The 17,310-nt window shown below is 34.8% G+C and overlaps 1 long non-coding RNA gene across 2 annotated transcripts in view; it reads left to right on the forward strand.

Moving 5' to 3' along the window:
* Positions 1-17,310, forward strand: part of LOC113960834 — a 611,076-nt gene that overhangs the window by 380,228 nt on the left and 213,538 nt on the right. For both annotated transcript variants that reach the window (XR_003532117.1, XR_003532118.1), the window contains exon 5: positions 6,072-6,115. This is a non-coding gene — a long non-coding RNA (uncharacterized LOC113960834). The remainder of the gene's footprint in view (positions 1-6,071; positions 6,116-17,310) is intronic.

Below are 17,310 nucleotides of genomic sequence, written 5' to 3' on the forward strand. Positions count from 1 at the left end.
GGATGTTAAACGCTGCAGGGCTGGAAGTCAGTTTAAAGAAGACAGAAATTCTCCATCAACCTGCACCTCAGGAAGTCCCCCATCATCCCCACATCACCATTGGCCAAACAGAACTCAAATCAGTCCAGCAGTTTAATTACCTAGGCAGCCTCATCTCCTCGGATGGTAAGATTGACGGGGAGATAGATGACAGGTTAGCAAAAGCATATAGTGCTTTCAGAAAGCTTCATAAAAGAGTTTGGTGAAATAAACACCTGAAAAAAAGTACCAAGATCAGTGTTTACAGAGCCATAGTGCTGTCTACTCTCTTATACGGATCTGAATCATGGGTCATCTACCGCCACCACCTGCGACTCCTAGAACGCTTCCATCAACGCTGCCTCCGTACAATCCTACACATCCACGGGTCAGATTATGTGACCAATACATCAGTTCTTGAACAAGCAGCAATCACAAGTATTGAGGCCATGTTGCTGAGAACGCAGCTGCGTTGGGCAGGGCATGTCTCCAGGATGAAGGACCATCGCCTCCCTAAGATACTGCTTTACAGTGAACTTGCCACCGGCTGCTGCAAGAGAGGAGCCCCAAAGAAAAGATACAAGGACTCCCTGAAACAACATCTCAGCCTTGGCTATATTCATCAACATAACTGGTCTACTCTGGCCTCCAATCGGGAGGTCTGGAGACACACCATCTATAACGCTGCTGATGCTTTTGAGAAAGCACGCAGGATCACCCTTGAGGAGAAAAGACAATGCAGAAAGAATCGTGCCTTGCAGAATATACCACCTAAGGAGTCTTTCTGCTGTGCCTTTTGCAACCGGACATGCCTTTCTCATATTAGCCTTTTCAGCCATCAATGCGCTTGCAAGAAACGTGGGTAGAGCCCTTCCCAAATCTTCGTTCGCGAAGCCTAGCCATGGCATGACATGACATGACATGATATGACATGACATGACATTAGTATAATTATTAAGAATAACACTGTATCATATGTATAAGAGCAGAACAGGAGTCAAGTAAAGCATGATCATGCAGATTCACTGTTGCTTAAATTTTCTGCCTCCTTATGGTTAAAGACCTCTTCACAAACTTCAAGAAAAGTAAATAACCTCAGTGATTTGGGCCCAATCTGCAACTCCAGTGGGCTTACTCACCTCTGTACTGTCACATTTGAGGAACATATGTCCAAATTTCTGCTGAAATAGCAAAACAGGAGTAAATTTATAGACATTTCTACAAAAAATATTAATAACCATCTATGGGCCTGAAAAAAAATGTAAAAATTGGTCAGTCTTGCTGAAGTAGAAGACAAGGAATTAAAGTACTCTTTGGAGTTAAAGTCAAGACTATCAGAAAACAAAGATATTGAATGCAACTTATGTTTCATGCTTAGTATGAATTATACAAATTTTGTCTAAATGGATCTCATAGGTACATTTTTGTGCCTATGAACTTAATCCAGAGTATTGCAAACACTTCCCATTAGTTTTCTCTTTCAGAAGAGTTAGTATTTTATCCAACCTTCTTGAAGACGTAGTGCCTTTGACTGAATGTTAAATATTTGTGTTAGATAATAGGTAGTTAAGCAGAAAGAGAAAGAGTACGCTTCCTCTGTGCTTACAAAGATCTATTAATAGCTAAAAACTATCATTTAATGGTAACATATAAAGAGGATTTTTGAGATCAATATGCTGTGACTGGAAGTGATTAATTTCATAATGAATTCTTACATTCTACATAGAGCTAGACAGTATTTAAGAAATCAAATTCTGTTCTTCTGTGTACTGTGTTATATAAGTAAAGTCACTTTACATAGATCTGAAATTAACTGTGATACAATGAGACTATCTGGATGCTATCCCAAAAAAGCATTTTGTATATATTTTCCTTTTCTTTTCCTCTTTTGTGAATTAATAATATGTTTATGGGCCTATGTCTTGAAGAATGCTTTTCTATTTATTTCTATTATGTAGGTGTTTATAAGCTGTGCCTTTTATCTGTTGATACCACTTACTTCTTTCCCTGTAGTATGATTTTGGTAAGAAAATATCTCTTTAGTTTACTGTCTCCATTCTGAACCCTTTAGCTTTTCCCATGTGTCTGTTTACCTATAACCGACAGGCTGTTGCAAAGAATTAGGTATTCCCTAGTTAACTGGCCTTTGCAAAGAAGGTTCTTGAAGAAAACCAACAAACCAAACTACCGCACATTTTCTTAGCTTGAAATTCCTAATAAACAAATATGAGGCAAATATTCATAGATTAAAGATCAAATACTTCAAGTCTTTTGACAGTAATTGAGTGTATTTTCAAGAGAGGTTCAATTCGGACGGAGAGTAATTTTTTTTCTTTCCATTTCGTCACTGTCTGTCTCAAATAGTAAATATTTCATACTACCGACTGACACTTCACAGTTGGTACAAGTAAGTGTACAACAGTTAGAGCTCATTTAAAGACCTCCAGCTGCAATTTTATTGATAAATACCATTCCATAAATAAAGTTAATGTTTACTTACTGGCTTTATATCCATGGAAGCAATATTCACATGTACATCATCAGAACTGCAATAGCTGAGACTATAAGTCTTCCACCTGTCCTAGTCCCAAAAGAAGGATCAGATGCTCTTGATTAAGATAACTCCATAATAAGTCTCAGAATAGCTGTTGATGTCATTAACATCTTTCTAGTCATTGCAACACCTCTTTAATTTTGAACTCTGAGATGAGGCTTGCAGACTGTACTTTCAAAGGAATTAGCATGCTTGGAAAAGTACCTGAACAGTTAACTACACAGGTGCTTTTAGAAATCACATTGATGAGAGTTAGATGACTAAGTGTTTTGGCAAATCTGCACCTATCTTCATCGTACCAAAATGCTTTTCAAAAGTATTGGGGCTTAGGCATCTTTATTAACTTAATCAAGAAAATACACAAAACAAACCCAGGAAAAACCATGCTTGAGTACAACAATATAGTGTCCGGAAGAGTTTTTGCCTTTTCTACATGAAATATATCAAGTACTTACAATGAACAAACAACAAGCCTTGGAGTTCAGAGCAAAACAAGTTTGTTATTCAAAGTAAATATTTTTCTTCCCACAAAACTCTGATCATTCAAAATACTGGAGTTCTCTGAAGAATAAAGTTGCTATGTCCCTTTTTTTCTGTTTTCAGACATCATGAAAGTAGGAGTAAGAAATAGCTCATTCACAGTCTAATGCTTGATCAGATGAAGTGGGTGGTAAGATTCTTTTCTGTTCAAATGTTAAGTGGGTGGACATCCCAACACAGCCTTCATTCACAAATTATTATTGCAACATATAAAATTAAGTGACATTGTTTTCAATAGATACTTACGTAAATAAGGTGAGAAAGAATTAATTCACACTGGCCAAATATCACCAAATATCACTGCCCAAGAAACCTGTTTGTTTTCTTAACTGATCACTAAAAGCTCAAAACACATCTTTGATTATGTTTAGGTTCACTGTATAACCTTTACTTTCAGCTCCTGTCAGTCTTCTTGACACTAACCCTTTATTTTTGGAATTTTTGTAAATATTAGTCCTTCAAATAAAACATATATCAGCTGTAGGTGTAGGAAAACTGACGCTTGTGGGATAGCAGGTTGGACTGTTATTGGAAGCCAATTTCTAAGTTATCTGGAAAGGCTGTTGACCAATTCCTCTTATTTTAAATGATAAAGGAATACAATAGAAAAATTAGTATTTTTAGGAACGGATTAAAAACGGTGGCAGAACAGATTGCCTGTTTTGTGAGGAAACATGTCACTTAGCAGCCAAAAAGGTTTCACCTTGGTGATATGCCATCCCAGGACATGACTGGTTTGACTGTATTTAAGAATACGTATTTGGTGCTCTGTTGTGTATTTATTAGCCTGAGAATTAAATCCTAAGTTAGGTATTTGCTATGTGAAAGAAACTGTTTCCTGTTACAAATCTGAGTTTTTTCAAAGATGCTATGGTTTAGACACTTTGAAATAGACCTATGTGTTTTTAACTATGTGATTCTTAACTTAAAAGAAATGCATTTCTGAATCTAAAGTATTCAGCAGCCTTTCCTTTCACTTCAAAGACATGACCTTCCCCTAAAGTCAAAGAATTCTTGCAGAATATGATGTATTCTTTCTCATGTGCTCCTTATAGGTATTGATTGTAAACCATGCTTAAAACATTTCAACAAATCTGACAATATCAGTCACTGCTCTTAAAGGTGAGCTGTGGGAGGTTTTTACAGTGTTTAGATTATTCCATTAGGTTCAAAAGGAGCAAATTAACAATTTACATTAAGGTCACTTTTTAGGTGACTTCAAAGCCTAACTAATGTAAACACAGGCAGAAATAATTTTATGCATTCTGAGCCCTTGCTTAGATCTGGTGATTTTTTTGTTTACTTATTTGCTTTCTTGCTTGGCTTTTTTGGGTTTTTTAGGTTTTTTTTTGGCAGAGGAACTACATGTGTAGAGCAGTAGTAAGCTGTATGGTCAGTCATGTTGTGAATGTGTCATTTCTAATGTAAATCCTGAAATTTTTACTTTTATCTGGTTTCTGCTTGGGTGTTCATATTCCCAATAATATACTTGAAAAATATTGATCCAAGATCAGTTTCAGGTATTCATTACTTTTCAGTCAAATTGCTTAAGAATAGTTTCTTCCTTTGTCCCCATAAAGTGAAATGTCCTTCCTGGAACTACTCAATCATTTCCTATTTGGACAGTTAAGATTCAGCACTTCCAGTTATTGCAGGACTAAGCCCAAGATCTTTACACATTGATATGGTAGACTTCAGCCTCCTAATAAAATCTGTTGCTATTCTTAACCTTACAGCCCTTCACACTTGTAACCACTGTAACTGTTTTTATGAGCAGAAGCTTTGAATACTTACGTGAACATTGCCTGTATAGTTTTAATGCTAGCCGAGCATATATATCCACACTCACAGAAAAATGGGTGAGAAAAATTGAGGAATAGAGCTTTTGAATATTTCCCTCTTCAATGAATGAATATCTTAAGATATGCACATTAGAAATGTTAGTTTAGATATCACATGTAGCCAAATCCCTTGTGAATAAAGCTCCAGTTCTCAAAACAGTCTGATTAAGCTTTTATCCCTTATTTTGAATATTTTAGAATTATGCAATGGAATATTGAAATTCTACATATGATGTTTGTGTTGCAACAGTATCAAGGATTCAGACAGAGGAAAACTGAAGTTAATGTTCATAACCTACCGTGGTTATTATTATCTAATAACTATTTTCTGAGTCCTACTTTTCCAAAAATAAATAATAAAAAACCACAAACCCTTAGACAATTTATAATATTTAGTATCATGTTTTATGCAGTCTTGAAAATGATGAATTTAAGTGCTTTGTATTATGTAGTTTTTTTTTTAATTAGTTCTTTATTGTCATTAAAATCTGCAAAGTGATTCAAGCCTGAAAATACATTTCAAGAACTACAAAGGCATGTATTTCGAAATGGTGACCTGCAGTAAAAATATTGAATTCTGCATAATTTTAGACTTTAATTTATGAGATCTTTTAAACATTCAATTATGAAAATTACAATTAAAAATGCTCTCTGATATGATCTGAAATGAAATTCTTTACTGAAGTGGCGGTGCGGCACTGGAACTGGTTGCCCAGAGAAGTTGTGGCTGTCCCATCCCTGGAAGTGTTCAAGGCCAAGCTGGATGGGACTTTAACAACCTGCTCTAGTGGCAAGTGTCCCTGACACTTCTAGTGGGAGAGTTGAAACTACATGATCTTTGAATCGTCTTCCAACTCAAACTACTCTATGATAATAAGACCAGTAAGAAAATTCAGAAATATTAGATATATTTAATAAGAGGGAAAAATGAAACTGCAGAAGTCCATTTATATTTTCATTGCTAATTGTTCTTTTCAGTTATGTATGGGGTGTTGCAAAGTTGTAATTGTTTCTGACTATTCCTATCAACAAATGTAAATATGTGTATAAAGAAAACCACGGTATTTGACAATGTCTGTGACTACCAGTAACATCAAATGCTTCTGAATCTTTTTTAGATCTCTATCCTGAGACAAAACAACAGGATGTGCCTTGGAGAAGAGTAAGTTAAAAAATTCTTTGTTCTTGATTTTTTTTTTCAATTATAGTAATAACAACTGGATACTGCACATTGAATTTCAATGAAATGAATCCTTTATCCATTCCTTTTTCAAATACTAAGCCCCTCCTACTGCACCATTTATTCAGACCTGATTTCAGCAGCAGTACTTCTTTTGAATACATCGAACTTAAACATTAACACTCTTAGTAAATTACTATAAAATATTTAAGCAGCAATAGAGAAACATCCTAGATGATTTTGTTGCTTCAAGTAACTTGGCTTTAGAAAAGAAACCACATAGAAGATGAGGTATCCTTTATTTAAGCCTCAAATGTGTCTGTAGTGCTTGGAAAGTTGCTTTTTATTGTTAAAAAAATTAGATAGGGTTAATATACAATTTATGTCTCTCTCACATGGAGAGAGACATAAATTGTCTCTCTTGGTCAGCTTTAAAATTGAAACATTTTTCTGTCCAATTTTTGTATTGTTTTGCTTTGCCCCAATAACAACATGTTCAAATGCCAGTGACTCAATGACACGGCTTGAGTAAAAAGAACAGTCTCTGTTAACTGCTTGATATTGAGTGAATGACTAGCAGCAAAGCCTTTGCTAAATCAAGAACCTGTCATGCTGTTATTCAACAGCAAAATTAGTGCAATGTAAGTAATATTGATTCCCAAGTGGTACGATGCTACATTACAATGCTTGCTGCTAATCCTTATTTCTATTTCTTAAAGACACCGTAAAGTGTGTTTGAGTGGAAAAAATAAAGTTACTATAATCCTGCGGTTATAAAAGAAAATATGAGCACGCCAGGAATTTTGCCTTTGGTTTGGTGAGTTTAGGATTTGGAAATTTAGACTGAAGACTAACCCCAGTCCCTAAAGAAATACAACTTATCTATCCAGGAAAATGAGTCTTGTTTCACTGCACACACAAAAGGAAGATGCAATGGGTTGAAGGTATGAAATACTGGGAGTAGATCATCTGTGCTGGCTCCTGGGAGAATCTTTCATTTTTCCTTTTCCCAAATTTAAAAGCAATCTCCTAAAGCCAGTGAAATCACTTGAGGTATATCTTCAATTCATTTCAATTGTCTCAGTTCCGTTCCATTCAGCACAGTTGTATTAATTTTCATCACCTCACTGCTTGAACATAAATCTTTATTACCTCAATTAATGAGTTTCATTTTTCCTTTCCTTTGATGCGTTTTGTGGGAATATACTATACTTTGAGTCGCATTCGCAGGGCACTCTAAGAGACATTTGGTGTAAAACCTTCAGTATTGGACCTATGCTGCTTTCAGGCCTACTGAGAAATTGATACCGTACTCAATCAGCGAATGTCTTTTTGTTCTGGAGCTGTTCTTTACCACAAAGTGTTGTATTCTGATAATCTGTCAAAATCACTGGATGGTCAGAGATAAAGTTTTAATGGGAGGAAGCAAGCCAAGAAGGGAAAATGCTGTTTTATTATCTTAAAGTTGTTAAGTTGTAAACATGAGATCATAAGCAAAGTCTGGACAACACGTTTATGCCACTGTCGGGTGGGTAGGGGAATAGGACCGCAACACTGCACAAAGGAGTCTGACAAGGTAGAATATTGGGGTTCAATGGCAATTTATTGAGGTAGATCAGGGACTTATATAGGGTCTGTTTCAGAAGGGCTTGGTAACAGGGGAGGAGCATGGGATTGACATCTCAGGGCACAATAGGATAGGAGAACTTAGGAAAGGAGGAGGAACTTGGGAGGAGTCGGGCATTAGGGACCAATGGGGACTCACCCCGCACTGTGGAACTCCTCAGCCAATCAGTGCAGGATGAGCAGGAAGGTGAGGGAGTAAACAACTTTTGGAGAGAAAACAGCTCTGGGCAAGTCCGGGCAAGTCCTGGGCTATGCAAGCAAATAGGGTTAATACAGCCATGTGGGGAAAGCACATCAAACAATGTTTAAAACTGGGTATGAACGAACAAGTCAATAAAATGGAGTCCCTTCACGCGCTATAAATGTCCCTCCATGCTTTGAAGCGTTCCCATTCAGACACAGGCACGTTTAGATGTCAAAAGGAAAACTAACATTTTCCTAAATTAAAATATTTTCAGACAGATTACTCTATGGATGTAGTTCATACAGTTGCAAGCAATATTAGCAAGACAATTCTAGCAAATTAAATGCAAATCGCTTTAACAAAATAAAATATGGTTTTTAATTCAGTCTTTATAAAAAAGTCTTTAATTTTAGTAAGAGTGATTTAAAAAAAGCCAGACTTAGAATACCAGAAAACAGGATGCTGAACTTCCTTTCAAAAAACAAACCACGTCTTTTTCTGGAGAAATAAAAATGAGAAAACTGAAATTTATTTTTTAACTGATTCTGTTCTGTCCAGTCAAATCACAAAAGTTCAGCATCTCCTTTGAAGATTTCTTGACCAATCTGACTAATACAAAACTCCATTAAAATTTGACTAACAAATAATCTATGTCTTTGAAAAAATTCCAAGTTATAGTGTCTGGAAGCGGGTACATTTTTAAATTAATTTGTTTTACTGTTTTAAATGGCTTCAGGTTTCAAGATTTGTAGACACTGAGTATTTTCTAAATGTTGGTATGTTTAGAAGCGTATCCCTGATTATAATGATAAAATATGTTCCTTCTAAAAAAAAATCAATATACATCTCTAAAAATATTAGGAGTAAAACATTCCTAGAAATGTAATATATACTAATAGACAGAAAATTCTTCTTTTCAACTTTATTATTCCTTTGATATAATCAAAGCATTTTCCAAAGTCAATTAAAAAATGTTGCATCAGTAAACATCTTCACCCATTTCTTTATTTCTGAATTGCCAGCAGGAGAGTTTAGCTGTAAGGGAGAATAATTATGTTCTTTATTTGCAAGTAAAAGGTAAAGTTGTTATTGCAATTATTATTATGCAATAATGTAGTGAAGAAAAAAATAAATTAAAATGAATATATATGATAACATTTTAAAGTATAGGTAATAATTTAAAGATTTTTTTTTATTTATATCTCCATGGCATACTGCTTGTTCCAAGGAAATATAATAAAAATAATTATATAGAGATGACTTTCAGATTGATAATTTTGAAAAGTCTTGTAGTTAAAATAAATGTGAAGAAAGAGAATTAGAGAAAGAAATGAAGGAAATAAACTAGAAATAAGTCTATTATCAAAAAAATGGTCCATTTGAAAATGAAATTAGAAGTGCTAAAGTATTCCTAATTTTGACACAAAATTGAAAAGGTGATTTTTCAAAGTGAACCACTGCATTTCTCATAAAAAATGTTGACCAGTTACAATTAATTATAATTATTATAATTGCTATTAATTAAATTATACAACATCAGTAGTTGTGTAATCATGCTTCAGAACCCGTATCTTAACAAGCTAAAAAATTGCACTCCTTAGGTTTTGAAGTGCTTTAACATATATATATACATATATATGAATATTTCACTGTAATTATGAAGTGAGACCATGCTGTTCATATAATTTCCAGCAAAATTCTTTCAGTCTTCTACTTCAAGTGCTCTTTTCTGATATGAGGTCCAGTGTTTGTACTTCCAAGCAATGAATGGAGCAAATTTGAGTGATCTCTGAGGCTGTAGAGATAAATATTTTTCAGTTGTGTGTCTGTCTCTGCATGCAGCAGATTTTCTAGTATTCTGTTAATTCGGAATTCTTTCCTTATTTTATATATAAAATGTTCCTTAATTGAATAGAATTTGCTGACATTTCTAAACCTTTCTATTTCTATTTATTTTTGCCAAAATAGTAGAAAGATGTTAGTGATATTTGTAAATGAAAATGAAATATATAAGAGAGAATTTCAGCCCAAAATGTGCTAAAAACTGAGTAAAATACATCTAAATCCCACCTAAATATTACAGGAAGAAAAAATTACATGGATGTAAACTGAGGACAATTTTATAGTCTCGTAAAATGACTATGCAGCATATGGCTTAAACTAGAGTGGTCAAAATAAAGCAGGTAAACAAACCGAAACAGTCCACTTCTACGCTTTTGCCTATGAATCACTTATCTTTCTCCTTGAGCATTTAAAAGTGACTAAGAAACCCAAAACCCTAGTCCTTTATTTCTATTATGTCTAGGAAGGTCCTGAAAAACTAGCAAGGCTTTCCTTTTACTTACTTCAATGCCTGTTTATTATAATGGCAAAAGACTATGGTTTGTTAGTCTTTTAAAGACAAATTACAAAGCCCCATGGGATCTCATCAGATAACCTCATGGGGGTTTTTTACATCAAATAGCAGAAAAAAACTAAAACAAAATATAAAGTAATCAGGCCACTTGCATTTTTCTTAAAAGAAGAAGTAAACCTCCCAAAGGGAAGATCCAACAGATATAAACAACCCAGGTATCTAGAGCGGAAATGAGTAATATTTTCTGCTGCAGGATGGGAACCTCCCTTTCTGAAAAGCACAAAGAGAAGTCTTTCAGTATATTAACTAATAGGGACAAGTACCTAAATACTTTGTAATGTATGTCAGGCAACTCAGATCAAGGTTTTAACATTGTGGTACTTTTCTGAAATCTGTGTGTTTAGAGGCCTATAGACAGTTACCATTACCCTAGGACATAAGGTTTTGTAACTGCAATATAAACTACATATCTCCTACATAGCTTCCTTTCATATATATGATCTGCTGATCTCCACATAAAAATCCCAGTTAGATGACCTTTTCGAAATGATCAATTCACCAATTTCTTCATATTATCAGGAAAGTTGTGTGAGAAAGGTAGGAGTGAAACTAGCTCAAGAATATCTAATAAAACTTACATGTCAAGCGCAGTCGAGTGCATTATACACATCAGTGTTTCAGGTGTAGAGAAAGACATCTATTGAGTAAAAGTCTTATGGCTCTTTCTCAAAGAGCTGTTTTTGCTTTGTAGTATTTTCTGGTTTGGTACTTAAAGTGTTATAAGCTTTTGTACAAGGCTGGTCTCAGTTTTTACAGTTATGATGCCTTCACCAAGTTTCTGCTAATTGTCTGACTATTTAATTTAACACATTGAAAAGATTTGATAATGTGAGGGCAGTAATATGTAATTCTGTGTAGATAAGATTGGTACTGAAGGTAACTTTCTGAATTAACAAACCAAAACTATTGCCATTTAGGGTAAATACCATTTTCATTTTTACTGTGCGATGACAAAGGTACAGATGAACAGTGATGGAATATTTTCCATGGGATCCATGTCTGAGGTAAATAAATGAGAGGTGAAGGAGCCGATGACTGCTGTCATGTCTGGGAGAGGGATGTTGCAGTCTAGTCTGGTTCTCAAGGCCAGCAGTCAAGTGCAAGTCTTGTTTGCAGCAGACGTTCCTATTTCCGCCCCCACTGCTTTATTTTGTAATACTTAGAATGTTTTCTGACAATCCTAGTGTTAGATAGGGCCAAAAATCCAAATCTGTAAAATGATACCAATGGAAATATGTCTCTGAAGTTTAGATACGAGGAGGTCAGATGAAAAATTTAAATGCTTTTATCTGGATTAAAATTTTTTCCTGAGGTACTTGAAGGTCTGCACTTGGGTATTTTCCATGTTCAAAGCAATGTAAAGGGTAAATAATTTGTAATGAAAAGTAATACAATATAGTTTGTACCTAAACAGTAGTGTTTCAAATAATTCCCTTTCCTCACTGTATTATGATAATAGCAGCAAGTAGGAAAATTAATGTAAGTGTAGAATTTTTGTCTTAATGGTGATGTTTCTGTAAAGCACCATACCATGTATTTTAATAGATCTCATAGAAGCTAGCTATGCTTATTTTAAGGTCTGTGTTGTTTTGCAGATTTTTATTAGGGGTTTTTTATTATTTTTTTTAATTGTAGTGTTCTTTAAAAGAAAAAAGAAGGAAACACTATGAACACAATACTTAAAACGATCATCAGATAAAATTAATTTGATACAGTTACCAGTAGATAATTGTAGACACACAAAATGTGGTAATTTGCCTCTGCAAAGAGATAAACATTTTGCATTATTCAATATAAACAATATTATTTTCCTGCAGTGTAGAATTTTTCCTTCTCATTCTGTTATTGTGGATCAGACAGCCAAATAATTTTTCTGTTTTCCAGCATCACTATTTCTACATGTTTACTCATAAATGGCTTCTAAATGAATTGTTCTGCCAGTCTTGTATTACTAAGGAAGACTTGTTTTCAAACACTTACCTCTGTGTGTGATTTGAAACTTGATCCCAAGGAAAAAGAGAGAGGCCACTAAACAAATATTTAAAAAAAAAATCTGAAATAATCTTCTCTATTTTATAATCATAATGCCAGGAAGCTCAATATTTCTGCTCAAACAAAAAGGCTGGTTTACATATTTACCAAAGGCCTTATGATGTTTGCAGTCGACTTTGCAGAATACAACATTTATAAAACCTTTACAGTGTCTGGCAGGTGCCATGCATTCTCCTGGGGATTAGTTTTATTCAGATGTTGTCTTTCATTTGAACTTCAAACACTTTTTTTTTTGTTAGAGACAGGTTTTTAATAGGGTTTGGAAATTAAAACCTTTTTCATTTGTGTCATTACATACCCACTTTGAATTTACTTATGGGAGATAAATGCCAGTTAAGCTAAAGACTATTGTAATTTTTAAGAGGGTGGAAAAAAAGATGAAGAGGTATAAATGTAGTTTAAATCACTCAAAGAACTAAAAACCATGTGCCATATCCTTCTTTCTTTTTATTTTCCTTTTTTTTTCCTGAATAAAACAGACAGGTATTTTCCAGTACTTCTATTTTTCTGTATCTAGTCCCACAGAGACCATATTGTGCTAAAAATAGACAAAATATTGCCTTTAGCAAGACTTACTCTTAGCAAGGAAAATCAAGAATTCCATTTTGAAAGTGAAAATTAAGATCTGAAGAAGAGATACCCAACTCATTTTGCTTCTCTTTGAAGCCCCGCAAGTAGGTGAAAAACGTAGATTCCTGCTTTGTAGCTTCTAAATTTTGGAAAAACACAAGGAATTTAGGAACTAAACCAAAATGGTGTTCAAAAAGAGGGTTATTAGACAGTTGCTTATAAATTGTCTTCCTGTTGATGTTTTTTGTATTTAGCGAATGTTAAATTCCACAGTATACCTTTAAGAAAGCACAAAGCAAAATTAAAATAGAAAGAAAAATCTTTGAAATCTCAGTGCCAGAATTCAGACTGCCAGAAGATACCTAGTGTTTTGGGAACCCCCTTAGTTTCTGAAAGGTTTACAAGGATCTTCCTTCCATCCCCTCCAGTTTACCACAGGTCTCTTGGGGACTAAATGAAAAGGAGCCAGAAGTGTCCCACCTTTGTTTTCTTGGAGCAGATAAGAATCTCCTCAGAGCTCAGCCCCTCTGAGAGCTGGATGCAAGTGTGTCCACCTGCTTGTTTGTCTTTCACTTTAGGAATCCTTGGTAAACAAAACTTCTGTCGTTTCAGCAAGGCTTTTGTCTGTTTTCTGCTGAACCGTACGGCTGCATTCACTCACATAACTTTCCACACTACTAAAATTTCTAGTTAAATCCTTCTCATCCAGCAGCACACTATGACACTGTGCCTTGTGGATTCCTCTGTGCTAGTCCAGCTTCAGACTGCTTCTGCTTTAGGGCCCTAAGAACACTCTTTTAATTGATTATAAGCATTGCTGCTAAAGAAACTCTGGGGCAGAGTTTCAAGAGGAAAAATAAACAGTTTGAGGTACCTGTGGATAGATTAATAATCAGTGCTCTACAACTGGAATTAATTTGTCTGAAAGTGAAGACCCCTCCAGAACAGCTTTCCACTTAGGGAATTGTGTTTTAAGAGGGATGAGGGGAATGTGGGAAAAACGCTGAACTGAAAAACAAAAACTTCACTATTGACTTACAAGTAGAAACTCATTTTATTTAGAAAAATTAGTGTGCTATTAACAATAATGCTTTTTTGCCTCTCAGGAAATGCTTTGTATTTCCTTTTAAATTTCTCTTCAACTTGTATGAAGCAGGGCTTGTAATTCTGACTACACTAGCAGAACAATGTGTCACGACTTTCTTGCATTTTAGAGGGTTATACTAATACCCACCTCACCCAAAAGAACTTGAAATTTTGTTGAAATATTAAAGTTTTTACCTTCATGAAGGACAAGGTGTAGAACTTTAAAAGTAAAAAGAGGAGAAATACTACCCTAAGGCAAAATAAAAAGGTACATTTTTTGAGATTTTCTCTGTCGTAAACAATTTACATCTATATTTGAGGAATAAACTGCTACTGTGCTGGATCCTACACGAATGTAGAAAACCAGTAACTCCTAACAATTTCGGTTGCTCATTATCTGAAACAGAATTTTAAGGACTAGTTCAGGTCAGCATTCTAGGGGCTGCTGATTCATACCTACAGTGCTTGGTTTGCAAGCTGCACCCCACCTGGAGGGTGGGAGCAAGAGACAACTCCCAACACTTTGCTAAAAAAGGTCTGCAAGGACCTGTAGCACTGGCCAGGGGACTGGACACCCAAAGACACAGCAGGAGCTGAGGACTCAGCTGGAAGAGCAAGACCTTCATACATACACACTGAGGGTATAAAAGCCCAGGGACCCCTTTGCTCAGAGTCCCTCCCAGGAGGCAGCCAGCTAGAGATGTTACTTTGTTGTTGCACCATGATTAAGTTATTTTAACAGTTAAGATGGCTGAGACTCTGTGATGGGACTAGACCTAGAGTCAAAGCTGGTAAGGAAACCTGGTCTGACTGCGTGAGTGTGGTCTGTGTAGCTGCAATGTGGCCTGAGTTCTAGCTCAGGCGATGCACCTGTGACTACTAGAGCAGCTTCAGGATGGTCAGACAGGGAGATTTTCTTAACACGGCAAGCCCACTTCTGCTGTTCCTTTCATAGTACAAAAGCCCACACAAAATAAAGATTATTACCCTTGCTTTAGTACTTTTGTAGTCTACAAAAACATAGCAAATTTTGAAGAAATAAATACAGGAGTGATTTTTTTTGTCTAGGAGTTCACTACAAAATACAGAAATTAGAGATGATGTAATGAAATGTGAACATTCATATCTTCCTTACAGAATTTGCTAAAGAAAGTGGAAGATTTAGTTTAATTTGGCTATGCATTCTTCTTTAACTCAGAGTTTTCCCATTTGTGACGTCAATTTAAAATATAAGTTCCTCCTAAAATATTATCTTCACTTTTGATCTATCCAACAGTGCAGAGTAGTGAAAGTGACTGAGTAGAAGAGAATCCATAGTTTATTTTCTATGCTATATAATCTTACGTTGGTGAGGGAATTCAAAGAAAATGATGATGTGTAATATACTCTTTCTGTTCATTTTCCTACGTGCGGTAATATTTGGGTTAACTACTCTTTTCGTGCATGAAACTTTTTCAGATGCATTTTAAAGGAGTAATTTTACAGAATCTGAAGGATTTCTCTTATCTATCATACCAGAAATATTTTCAAAGCATGCTGTGTAATTAAGCATGAACTCCCCTGCCTGTGTAGCAATCCAAAATCAAACTGTGTTTTTCCAGGTGTTTCTCCAAGCCCTTTAGAATATTTTCAAGTGTGCCCCGTTACAACTAATGGTTCATTGATTGGTCTGGAGTTTCTTGATTTTCATCTTATTTTCTTTTTTTTTTTCCTTTTAATAATAGCTCTGTTCTAGAAAATCTCCTTCTTTTCAGATGTTTATGCTAAAAGTAATGGTGGAGTTCAGGTGAAGAAACCTGAGATATAGTTAAATTCAGAGACAAAATAGGAAATATTTAATAAGTTTTTTGTCTGTCTAATCCAGTCTCTGTAAATTAGAGAAGGTTTTCCAGGTACTTTCTGCAGATTTATCTATAGTTACAGCAACTCATTAAGATGAGCTTTACACTTCCTAACATATTTTCTAGTTTAGCCTTCTGTGTTGGAGTGAAGGATTGTGCATTAAATTTATATCTCAAAAAGTAAATTTTTAGAGGTCTATGTGAAAATGAAAAAAATGAAAGTGCAAAATGGACTCAGTTGATTATATTATTCACTCAGTTAATATCTGCATTTAGTGAATATTTCTGAACCACAATATTTTTCTTTGAAGTTGGATCTGTCTCAAAATAAAATTTAAAGAAATATAAAGTAGAACAAAATATTTAATAAGTGGACAGAAGGAAAGTATAACTTATAGCAGATTAGATTTACTTCTAAATTTGCTTTACAGCCACACATAGTTAGATATGGAAAAGGCCTTTTGAATGACACTATTTAGCATCATTCCGTGCAAGACTCCTCCCTGCATTACTATAAGGAACATCATCGCTGAGCAATAACAGATTTCATTGCATTTTTAAAATAATTTTAATTCAAAACAATCCATGATTTACTATTGACTTTTGTTGAAACCTGTGAATAATTTAGCTAACCTATGCTTCATTTTGTATCTTTCATCACTGCATTTTTATTTCTTGCTTTGACCAGTCTTCAAGATATCCTTCTTTCCTTTTGGATGCCCTTTTAGGAATATTTTTTACTAATCAGGTTAAAGTTTTCATTTCAACTCTTCCAGAATATCCTAATAGGTTACTCAGAATTTTTTTCTCTATATATAACCAAGGATAAGATCTACATCGTAAGCTTCAGGCTTGCCAAACTGTGGTGGGACTTGGTGTAGAGGTTTTCCCACTTGACTGTTTGTGAACAATGAAGGTGTTAGCACAGAAATCAGATAAATTTAATTTTCAATACTTTCCAGCATTTAAAAATCTGCCATTGTTTTTTGATACTCAGTTGATGCCACTTTACCCTCTTGCCATTAATTGATGAAAGAGAATTTAAAAAAGTTTTAAAAAAATGTTCTGTGAGGGAAGGCAAAAGAGCAGATAAGAAAAGCAAACATCCGTGCACAGACCATTTACTATAAGTTGTGTGAAGTTGTTTTGAATTATGCAAGACTGAATCTGTTGCAGGGTACTGAACATGAAAATTCCCTTAATGACTCAAATGCCCAAAAGCTACAACATTAGATTTCTCAGAGCAGTGAAGGAAATCTTGTGGTTGATATAATATGCTGTATTTCTTCAAACAGCCACAACAGAAGGAATTTTCATAGGACAGTTATGAGCAAAATGTGTGAATAACTCTGGGGATAAAAAGAAAAGTGTTAGATGTAACAGTACACTACAGAGCACTTTG

The sequence above is a fragment of the Neopelma chrysocephalum genome, unplaced genomic scaffold (genome assembly GCF_003984885.1).
Source record: "Neopelma chrysocephalum unplaced genomic scaffold, ASM398488v2 Primary Assembly neopelma1_96921, whole genome shotgun sequence".
In the NCBI taxonomy this organism is placed as follows: Eukaryota; Metazoa; Chordata; class Aves; order Passeriformes; family Pipridae; genus Neopelma; species Neopelma chrysocephalum.